Genomic DNA, 11789 nt, shown 5'->3' with positions numbered 1-11789 from the left:
TGGCCTTACCCGAGAAGGTGTGATCCTTGCCGGGGGCCCACTTTGATGTATGTATTCTATATACAGGCTGTCCATCAGTTTTGTCGACGGATCATACCGTAGGAAACGGTGGTGATTAAACGCACTTCCATTAAAAACTTCCCGAGTTCCATTGTAATGTTTATTTTCCATCCAACCCGTTGATAAAGTCACAAAAACCTGGATGAAGGAAAAAAATAAATAACAGATTGATCCATAACTTTTTTGGCCCACGAGAAGTTTTTAATAGTAAAAAAACACTATTCCCTATGAGATGGTCCAACTGAGATTTGGATCTTCTTCATTTTTGGGCTTATGTCCTAAAATCATATCAAAAAACAGATGGGCGGGGTGGATATAGAATACATACATAAAGGTGGACCCCACTGCAACGCCTTGGGTAAGGTCGGGGCCGCACCTAATCCGCTCCCATTCGGCAACTACAGCATCATCCTCTACTTGTGACATACAGTTATCTGTCTTCGTACATGTGTGGCCCACCTGATGCAATGGCTGTTATGTCTCGCAAGGTTTGTGTCGCTTAGCACTTAGCGGTTTGCAAAGCTCCAAATGCAAGGTTCCAAGTCCTATCTTTTTTATGCCAATTGCATGCATGACATAAGAGTCCATCCAATCATGTATGTATCTATGTATGGTACAAAAATCATGTATGTTGATGGATGATGGCAGGTTGATGATGATGTGACCAAAGGTGATGATGATGTTTAAAAACGAGAAATCGAGGCGCATGCAAAACACTCATAATTCTGTCCTCTCTGACCCACGCAACCCTCTCCACCCCATTCTTCTCTTTTTAGTTTCGGATGCTCGCTTACGCATGAATATCCAACCTAACCAAAATGCCACTATTCATCCTTAATATTACGGACGTACCCTTCTCAGAGGTGCTGTTTAAATTACTAAAAACCTGCGCGTCTTTGAACGATGAATTAGGGAATACTGAGCGGCTTGCATCTCGCACAACGTACACGAGTGTTAATTATTACAAGTGGGCCTATGGCTATGGATTTTTAATCCAGACCATTGGTCTGTTGAGTCCCACCATAGATGGAGCGTGCTATAAAAATCTCGGCTGTTGAATGTGTATTGATGTTTTATTTCTTTTCAACCGTACATCCGTGGGCCATAAATCAAACGTTGCGTACTAGAAACAATCCATGCCGTCTTATTAATTGCTTTGAAATGGACATTCAGAGTAAAAAAGAACATGTCCGTACAAGTGAGCCATTCATGGCAGGATCCAGCGCGTGCGATGTCTGGATCTACCAACTGTCGCCACAGTAATGTGAATGAGCTTGTTCAGGAAGGACTGCCGAGAATGCATTTGATGCCGTACCAGATTGCACATGTAAGAACGCAGAAGGTAGGTTTTCCAGTAATTGCGATTTTCCATACTCGACCAAACAGCTAAAAATGGTTCTTGAGCTTGTTTTGTTCAGGTGGTGAAATAACGGGGAGCGGAATAGCTGAGAACCCAGCCACGCCCAAGACGTGGGACCCACCTTGACGTGTGTATTCTGTATGCACACCGTTCATCCTTTGTTACATATTATTTTAGGGCATTATCCAAAAAATAAAGGAGATTCACTTATCAGGTGGACCATACCATAAGAAACAATGGTGATAAGGTCACGTAAGCATGGATAAAGGGAAAAACAACATCAGCTTAATCCAAAACTTTTGTGGCCCATTAATGATTAATCATCATTGTTTCCTATGGTATGGTCTGCCTGATAAATGGATCTGCTTCATTTTTTTGCATAATGCCCTAAAAACTATCTTGAAAAACAGATGGACGGTGTGGACACGGAGTACACACATCAAGGTGGGCCCATAGTAAAGGCTGCACTGTCTTAGGTGAGGCCAGGGTCTCACCTAATCTGCTCCCTAAGTAACCAAGGCAATTTCATGCATTACATTGTTACGACAGTAAAAGGCATCCCTATTAGTATTTTGGCGCTGGAGTATGATAAAGTAAACAATCATAAAAATAGCATTAATTTTTAAAATTAATAGATTTAAGGCCTATTTAAATTATTATTTTCCATGGTAAACAAATGTAAAACATCAGCCATTACAAATTTATAAAAAAGAGGTAAATGAATTAGCAATCATTACAAATTGTAAGTAAAAATCTTCTAGTAATACTTAAGAATAAATGTATTTTATGTGTTGATGTGATTTAATAAGTTTTTAACGGTAGATGTTCGATTCCCTAAATCCTGTGGTGTGGTCCACTTGAGCTTTGTATCAGCCTCATTTTTTTAGTCAAGCCATAAATTTAGCTGGCATAACAAATGAACGGTGTGGATAAGCCACATACATCTAGGTGGGCCCCAAATATATTTCGTAGTGTCCTCAGATTTTTAGCTTAAAAAGTAATTGTCAAATCTAAGCAGAGGTATCAATGCCGCAATTTCTAAAAGAAATAAGCCCATTTGCAGTGTATTTACAGTTGGCTTAGAAAATCAAACACACCCTAAGCCAAAATACCATGATTCATTGGAGACAATATTTGATATTAATTAGTGTTATAACTAATTTACATGCACGTATTTTAGCAGATAGTTATCTGAACACACCCTTAGTATTATATAATTATAAATATATATGTAATAATATTCATGACCTGGTGTGGACCAAAAAACCATTTTTCCTTTAGATTATTAATCATGAAATATCATAAATTCATGTGATTTTTGCTACAACCAAACACACCATTAACTACACGTGTCCCTCATCAACTCAACCAATTTGAGATTTCTTCAACCATTATGATTAGAGTTGGGCAGGATTCGACTCAAACCGACGAATCTGACCCGACCGAACCGATTGGATCCAATCAAACCCAAACCGAAGGCCAAGATCGGGTCGGATTGAGTAGGCCCACTCAAATTCGACCGCATAATGAGTCGAGTTCGGGTCAGTAGCCAATCTAAACCGATCCGATTCAGGATCTGATCTGATCCTATCTACACATCGTTCATTCAAAACTGTTTCCTTTAATGTTGTCCACTTAAGATTGGGATATACCTCATTTTTTGTTTAATACCATAACATCATCTAGAAAAATAGATGGACAACATGGATGAAATAAATACATCATGGCGGGGTCCACAGAGCACCGACTACTAGCCATTGGCTGGTGGTAGGGGGAGTAGCCAATCTGTCTCCTCTCAGGCCTTGAGCACCGAGTTTTGAGTCTTTTGACTCCTGACACTGTGTATTGACATGACGTCAGGAAGTGACAGGTGTACCACACACCAGCTGTGTATTGACGTCAGCAAGTTATGTGGGTCCCATCATGAGGTATGTGTTATATCCAAACTGTTCATCCATTTGGCGAGATCGTCTTAAGGCTTGAGACAAAAAATAAGACAGATCTAAAGATCAAGTGGACACACACTGCAAAAAAGCAGTGGGGGTTTGAACGTCTACCATTGAAACTCTTTTAAGAGTCACAGAAGTTTCGGATCAATATGAAATTTGTTTTTCCTCTTCATCCAGGTAGTTGTGACCTTATTAATAGATTGGATGGAAAATAAACATTATGGTGGGCCTTACGATTTTTTTAACGGTGAAAATCATTTTTTATTTTTATTTTTTAATTAAAAAAATAAAAATAAAACTAAAGACTCAATTCGAACCATACCCAACTCGAGCCGACTCGGTTTTCATGACCAAGTTGGACTCAGTTCAAGTTAGGCTAGCAGTGCAATAAATCGGATTGAGTCAGATGACCCGGACTCAGTCTCGGATCAGATCAAGTTCATTGAAAATTTCGGACCGAGTCGAGTTGGACCCAATCTAGTCCGACTTGGCTCGATGCCCACCTCTAATTACAATCTGCAAATATGAAGTGTTGTTAATGAGTTGAACTTAGGCCTAACCAATGCAAACTTATTGAATGTGGCTGGCATGATGGTTTGGTTTGAAAAGTTCATGATTCGAACCTAAGCCCTAGATGCTTATAACTGCGTGGATATGAACAAATGCATGAGTTAGTAGGTTTAAAACACAACACATTTAGTATACGATTTGGATCTAATACACGTGAAATGGTTGGCATCCCCCAATTTGGGGTGGAATCTAGTCTCTCAAGCGATCATTTCTAGGTAGAAAAAAATATTTAACTGATACAATTACACATGTTACTCTATTGGTCCGTTTGGGAACTTGGATTGGGAATGCATTGGAATCTAAATCACAAATACATTCTAATTAATGTAATTTTGAATCATCAATTATGTTTGTTTGAAATACGTTGGAATCCAAATATTTAGTCTGGGAGCTTGTATTTATAATGCATTTAAATTCTTCAATATATTTACTAGACCTGAATTTGATTAACTAAATCAACTTTTATGTACCAAGTTAGTATATATATGTAATATTTGATAGAATGATTATAATAAGCCTATTAGAATATATACTTTAGCAAAAAGTATGAAATTTTGAGTATTGGATGAGCCATAAATATAAAGATCACAAAACTAATTTTTTAACCGTCCGTTTATATGTCTAATATTTGGATGGGTTAGATCATTTTATTGGTGTGATTTTTGTACTGTGGCCAATAATTCAAGTATTTTAGGATATCATTAGTGTGCCACGTGTATAATTAATTAGTAGCCTAGTGACACATTTGTCACACGTGGGACTCTTCCGCCTTTAGAAAGCAGCTATATATATATATAATCATTTAAATTACATTAAAATCATAACATTTTGCTGAGATTTCAAAACATACATATATATATATATATAATCATTTAAATTTGTAAGTGCTATAGTTTATATCCCTGTCTGTTGTCAAATTTGTGGTGCCAAAATCACTGTTATGTTATATATAACTTGCATAAGTGAAGCTCTCTCAAGGATCAACATTCATGAACAAGCTAAGCTCACAACAAGCAAAGCTCACAAGACAAGACTCAAGCTGAAGAGTTCAAGGCAGTTTGTACATTTTCAAGATTGAGCTGCATCAAGATTTCAAGATTGATCTACATCAAAACTTCAAGGCTCATACTTCAAGGTCACTAGTTCCTAGTATTTCAATGTCCTTACTTCATGGTTGAGGTTTGACTGACCATAGGTTGACCTTAGAAGTAGGTCATTTCGGATACATAAACCGAATGTTTATTTTACATGTGATTGGTCTGTTCTTCGACTAGTCCTAGGCCTTCTTCGACTAGTCCTAGAGTTGCTACGACCAGTCTAAGAAATTCCTCGATCAGTCGTGAGTTTGTTACAAATTCCGGATGAAATCTGTTAGACTTCGACTAGTCCAGGAATCTATTCGACCAGTCGTAGGAACATTGTCGATTGCATCTACGACCAGTCGAAAATCTTCAACTCAAAATCCAAAGAAGCTTTTCAGGACCTACGACCAGTCGAAGGAGACCTACGACCAGTCGTAGGTGACCTATGACCAGTCGTAGGAGACCTTCGACCAGTCGTAAAACGGTCAAAGCATATCCCGCCGGATTTTTCAAATATCTGTTATTGCTTCGACTAGTCGAAGAGCTCTCTAGACCAGTCGAAGACACGATCTTCTCACCTATAAATAGTGCACGAATCTCAGAAGAAATGATCGAATTAATTAATCTATTCAAGCCAATCTTCGTCGAACTTTTGAGAGATAATTCTGTGCTCCATCTAAGCTAAGTGTGTTTATTTAATATTCTCTTTCCTTAGCTTTATTTTAATTGATTTTATTTCTGCTATTCCAATCTGATTTGATAAGAGGAATTATTATTCCCTTTCTTTGGAATCAAAATCAATTAAGGCAAGCCCTATTCGGTTTAATTTAAAATCTATTAGAATTAGAACCATTGTAATTGAGTACTAGACATTGAACTTGGACATTCAATCATCTACTCTGATTTGGTTCTACCGAGCTGCTACATCGAAGGAGATAATCAGGTATTTTACATTTAATTGTAAATTCCTTTTTGTTTTGGTTTCTTTCAAGATTTGTCAGAAAAATCTTGTTGTATTGGTTATCTGAGGAGAGCCAGGAAAACTCAGAAGTGGAGTTTTTTTAATTGTGTAAGCTCACAGACAAAGACACAATTGTGAAGGTTTTGGGTGAACCTGGGAAAATCTATTTTGTTAGTGAACGCTAATATCCCCTGTGTGAGGATATTAGGAGTGGAGTAGCATTTTGTGTGGCTATTGTTTAACAGTTGGTGAACACACAGGCGAACCACTATAATCCCTTGTGTTGTGGTTGAATGGTTTATTCTTCTGATCTTTAATTATTCTTTTGTGGGATGTATGTATGGTGGTGAATGTTGTAATCATTTAATTCAAGCATTGTGAGAATGTTGTAATAGTTTAGAATTTATTTTCTGTTATTTCTTTATCAGCTTGATATTTAATTTCTTTTGAAAGTTGTTCCAGCAAGGTTACCCTGCCATTTTTATGGTGTATGGCTGTCCCTAGAACAATACATTTTTTATTACAATTTATTTCAATTCAGTTTGTATTTGTTTCTATATTCCTCCTCGATTTGAGATTTGATACAAAGATCTTTCTAGAAATAAGGTTGTCCTACCATAAACTCTGGTTTTTGGTGTAAGGTTGTCCTTAGAATAACATTTGTATCAACCTCTCAAGATCTGAATTTTGAGGTTATTTTACTTTCCTGCATTGTGCTTTACTTTGGCTATCATATTCTTTTCAATTCCGCTGTTTTAAGTTTTATTTGGCATTGTCCTATTCACTCCCCCTCTAGGACAGATAGCTTGGCCTTTTCAAAATTACATTAAAATCATAACATTTTGCTGAGATTTCAAAACACATTAAAAGATGTTATTTGAATACCTTTAATTTCATTTATGGCCAAATTTAATGTTGTTAAAAGCAAAAAATTAGCCACTTAGATTTAAAATACATTAATTTTCCTCAAAATTCAAAATCACAATACTTTATGTGTATTCATTTTTTTTTTAACTACTATAGATTAAACTTAATCTATAAAACATATTCATGTCTATATAAACTATAGGTACAAAACTTAATTATGTGCTTTTGGTGGTCATCCATTATTTTCCATGGGGTGATGATGATTGGATTGACATTATTTTTTTGTTTTTTTTTTAATATTAGGTAGTTGTTTATTGTTTTATATGACATTCTATTTTTTGGTGAGGACATGATTTTTCGTTTTTTCTTTTTCTTATACATCCATTCACATCAAATTTCAGAATCATAATGCTTCATGTATGTTCACAATTCTTTATATATAATTATGTACTGCTGATTAAACTTAATTTACAAAAATTATTCATATTTGTATAAACTATAGGTATAAAACTTATTTATCTGCTTTTGGGGATCGTCAATTATTTTTTATATAGTGATGATGATTGAATTGACATGATTTTATGTTTCGTATGTTAGGTAGTTGTCCATTGTTTTATATGACATCCTATTTTTTGGCGATGACATGATTTTTTGTTTTTAATATTAAGTAATTATCTATTATTTTATATGACATCCTAATTTAAGTTGATAATGTTATTGGCTGGGTTACATGCCATACAAACACTTAGCTCATACACATAAAGTTGCATGAAATATTTTCATCTACATTGCTATAAAATAATCAGTATCTGAGATTAGATATATTTAAAGCAATTAAGCAACAATTGCCACTGACATCATTAAACACTTTAGATAGCCATTGTTGTGACTTGATGCATCAAGTTTAAAATCCTGATTGGAGCTTCCCAATTAGATACCATACACACAAGAACAATTAATTAATTGCATAAAAATCTCGTTTATACCTATTGTAAAAAATTGGCATGTAAAATTATATATACTTAAAATAATTAAATGACAATTATGATTAAACATTAAAGATCTTAGATGAATGTTATTCTGACCTGATGCATTAATATTTCATATCCTAACTTCAAGTTTTCCAAATGTTAATTTCATAGAAGGAGAATCCATCACCCATAGGTTCCTTCAATACATACATAGCTCTTTTGTCACAAAATATATTAAAATAGTAAGAATTAATCATATATAAGTTAATGCAATGCATTTTTAATAAAATAATAACGTTCGGGGAGTCATAGATTAAAAAATTATAAAATTTTATTGTTGAAAACGCATTACACTACTCTTATGGTACAAGTAGCTTATACCGATGTTAGACTTTATGTGGCTCATTAGACTATTAATGGCATGTGTATATATATATTTATTGGATTATATTAAGATTTTTTTAATTATCTTCGACTATATATGTATAATGTGGATTATTTCATGATAATGTTTTAGCATAGATATTAGGCATGGTTCTGCTTATCAAATCATTCCTCCACATGGACCCCTTGAAAGCAATTGATGCTAATGATCCTGCGTCGCTATTTGAGAAAAATAAGTTTGACGGTGGGATTATTAAGTTCTTTTTACCTATGTGAATGGCCTAGGATGAATATGTGATGCTACGTATTACCACATAATGAGATGGTTTAATGATTTCAAATGTCCACATTGTAAGACCCGTATCCTATACTGTACCGTTCCATAGGCTTCCGCGGTCCTTCCGGTCGAATTCCGGCGACCCGCGATCTGTTATCGACATTTGCGCGTGATCTTAAGTCGTATCCCGTATTTAAGAGTTAGCTTGATCCGAGACTTGCACCCTAGCGACCGCGTCGTCGCTGCGGTTCCGATGCTGCGTCTCGTGCGCCAAGGCGATACCCGGGCCAAGAGACGTGAGCCTGCGTCCAGTTCGAAAAAAATACCACACGTTACAATTTCGAAAGAATCTCTACGAAATGTCACATCAATCCATCAATCAATCAAAGTACTCCCACCACCTCACACCCTATCCCGAAGTACAACCACCCCTCCCCTAAAATCAACACTCTGTTACAACCAAGTACACCTACCCATCACTCACCATCCCTCTCTCTCATCACTCCTCTCCCATCATCTCTCTCTCTCATTCTCTCTCATTCTCCCAAGCAACCCTGAGAGAAGAATCATTCATGGCTTCCATGGAGAAGCCATGTGTGGCCCACCTTCTTATCACCCAATCCCAACCTCTAAAATCGATCTCAACCGTTGAATCTTGTTCTCTTGAAGCTCTACAACGCGTTGGTGGAAGAATGAAGAAGAAGATCCTAAGGTGGGTGTTCACTTCTTTTGATTTTGATGTAGAGTCCACAAGATTTGGGACCCACTTGATGTATGCATCATATAGGGAGGGCCCATAGTGGTGGGTCCCTCCCTCTATCCCACCGATCTCTCTCTCTCTCATGTGATGGTCCACCATGATGGACGATGCTGATTTCTCCGCACCATGTCTGGACGGTGCTGATCTTGTTGGATGTGGGACCGACATGCTATAAGCCGTCCGTTTTGTTGTCCGTATGGGAAACCACCTTAATGTATATGTTGCCCTACACCGTCCATCTGGTAGACGCTGCTGGACAACTGTCCAGCAGCCGTGGGACCATGATTTATGTGTTAGATCTCACCATCCATCCATGAGTGGCCAACCTTGCACGTGTCACACGTGCAGGTGGTGGGACCCACCTTGATGAAAATATTTTTATAACCTCACCGTCCAGAGATCTCTGGACGGTGCTATGGAACCTACCGTGATATCTGTACATCCATGCCGTCTACCTATTTTGGACAGGCCATGGGGCCCACCCCACACGTGTGACACGTGTGGGGTGGGACCCACCTTGATGCATTGATGTTACAACTTCACCGTCCAGTAATATGGACGGTGGGACCCACCAGCACATGTGGTTTAAATCCACACCGTTAGCCCAGACGCTGGGAACTCTCTGATTTTTTTATAATATTATAATATATTATATTATATTATGTTATATTATACATATATATATATATAATATAATATATTATATCAGGTGGTGGGCCACACCCTCGTGATGTCTCCACCGAATACATCCAGTCGTCCATTGCTGGACGCTGGATGCTAGATGGTTATATAATATATATTATTATATATTATATATATTATTGTTTATATATAAAATTAAAATACAATATATATTAGATTTTATATGATTGTGGTGGACAGCCGTCCATACGTGGACCCACCATGATTTATATTTAAATCTGCACCGTCCAGATATCTGGACGGTGGAAATCCCACCTGCTGGGATGGACGTCAGCAGGGTCTGTGGGCCTCTATCATGAGGTATGTATCATATCTACACCGTCCATCTATCTCTCAAGATCATTTTATGGCCTGGGTGAGGAGATCCAGACCTCACGTGGACCACATAGCAGGAACTAGTGGAGATGATGACGTCCACGGTTTAAGCCTTTGCAGGCACCACCCAGATGCATGTGTTTTACTCCAGGCCGTCCATCTCTGTGGACCCCACACGCGACAGCTGCTGTATCAGCGCAGTAAGTTCTGTGCATCCGATCACGTGGTATGGGTTTGATCTGCACCGTCCATCTGGACGGTGCTGTGCAGGCCACCATGATGCAATGTGTTATCTGCACCATCCATCTGGATGGTGCCGTGAGGGGCACCATGATGTATGTTTCATCCCACACCGTCCATCTGGACGGGAGGTGTGGGACCACCTTGATGTATGAGCTTTATCTTGCACCGTCCAGCAGTTGCTAGACGGTGGAACCCATAGCTGATGTATTTATATCCACGCTGTCTATTTGTTTAGGCAGTTGTGGGCCCACCCCACACGTGTTGCACGTGTGAGGGGTGGGGCCCACCTTGTTTGTATATGTGTTTTATCCAGCCATCCACCAGTGGATAACTCACCATGATATATGTGTTTTTATCTCCACGGTCCAGATTGCTGGATGGTAGGATGCACTATGATGCATGTACCTTATCAACATCGTCTATTTGTGGAGCCCACATGTGATGTATGTGTTGTATATCCACGCCGTTCAGACCACCTGGACGTGGACCCCACGTTGATGATCCACATCATCCACTGTCCATCTGGACGGTGGGGACCACCCTCTTATACCGCTGTTGTTTGTGACCACAGCAAGCTCTGTGGGTCCCCTTTGATGTATATGTTTTATATCCATACCGTCCGTGCTATACACGAGGGGCCCACCTTGATATACATGAGGCCCATTGGCGCGGCCCACCTTGATATACATGAGGCCCACTGGCGCGGCCCGATTTGATATAGATGAGGCCCATTGGTGCAGCCCGATTTGATATACATGAAGCCCATTGGTGCGACCCATCATGATGAATTTTGGCCCATGGGCGGGGCCCGCCCGTTTGTATTGTTAAGACCATGTAATGAGGCCCACTCGATATATGAGGCCTAGTATTGAGGCCCGTGCGATGAGGCTCGTATGATATATTTAAGGCCCAGGTGCAAGACCCATTGTGATATGTATTAGGCTCATTATGTGTGGCCCACTTGATGTATTCGAGGCCCGATGAGATGTATGTTGGCCCAATATGACGAGGCCTATGTGACGTAAATGAGGCCCATCGTGATTGCACTTGAGGCCATGGGCTACTATATGTTTGGCCCTATGTAGACCACTCCTTGGAAGCAATGTTGATTAGATGTCCACATTGATAGGCAATGATAGTTGAATGTCCACATTGTGACATTCCCTTAGGCCTTGTTAGGCCCATTCTCATCATTCCCTTAGTGGGTTAACCCAAATAAGTGGGCCCCATTTGCCGTAGACGGATGACTCTGTGCTATCGAATTCAATATAACCACGGCCGAGTGCCG

Source organism: Magnolia sinica, chromosome 13, assembly GCF_029962835.1.
Source record: "Magnolia sinica isolate HGM2019 chromosome 13, MsV1, whole genome shotgun sequence".
Taxonomy (NCBI): domain Eukaryota; kingdom Viridiplantae; phylum Streptophyta; class Magnoliopsida; order Magnoliales; family Magnoliaceae; genus Magnolia; species Magnolia sinica.
The sequence above is the reverse complement of the archived record's forward strand: the minus strand, read 5'-3'. Positions refer to the sequence as shown.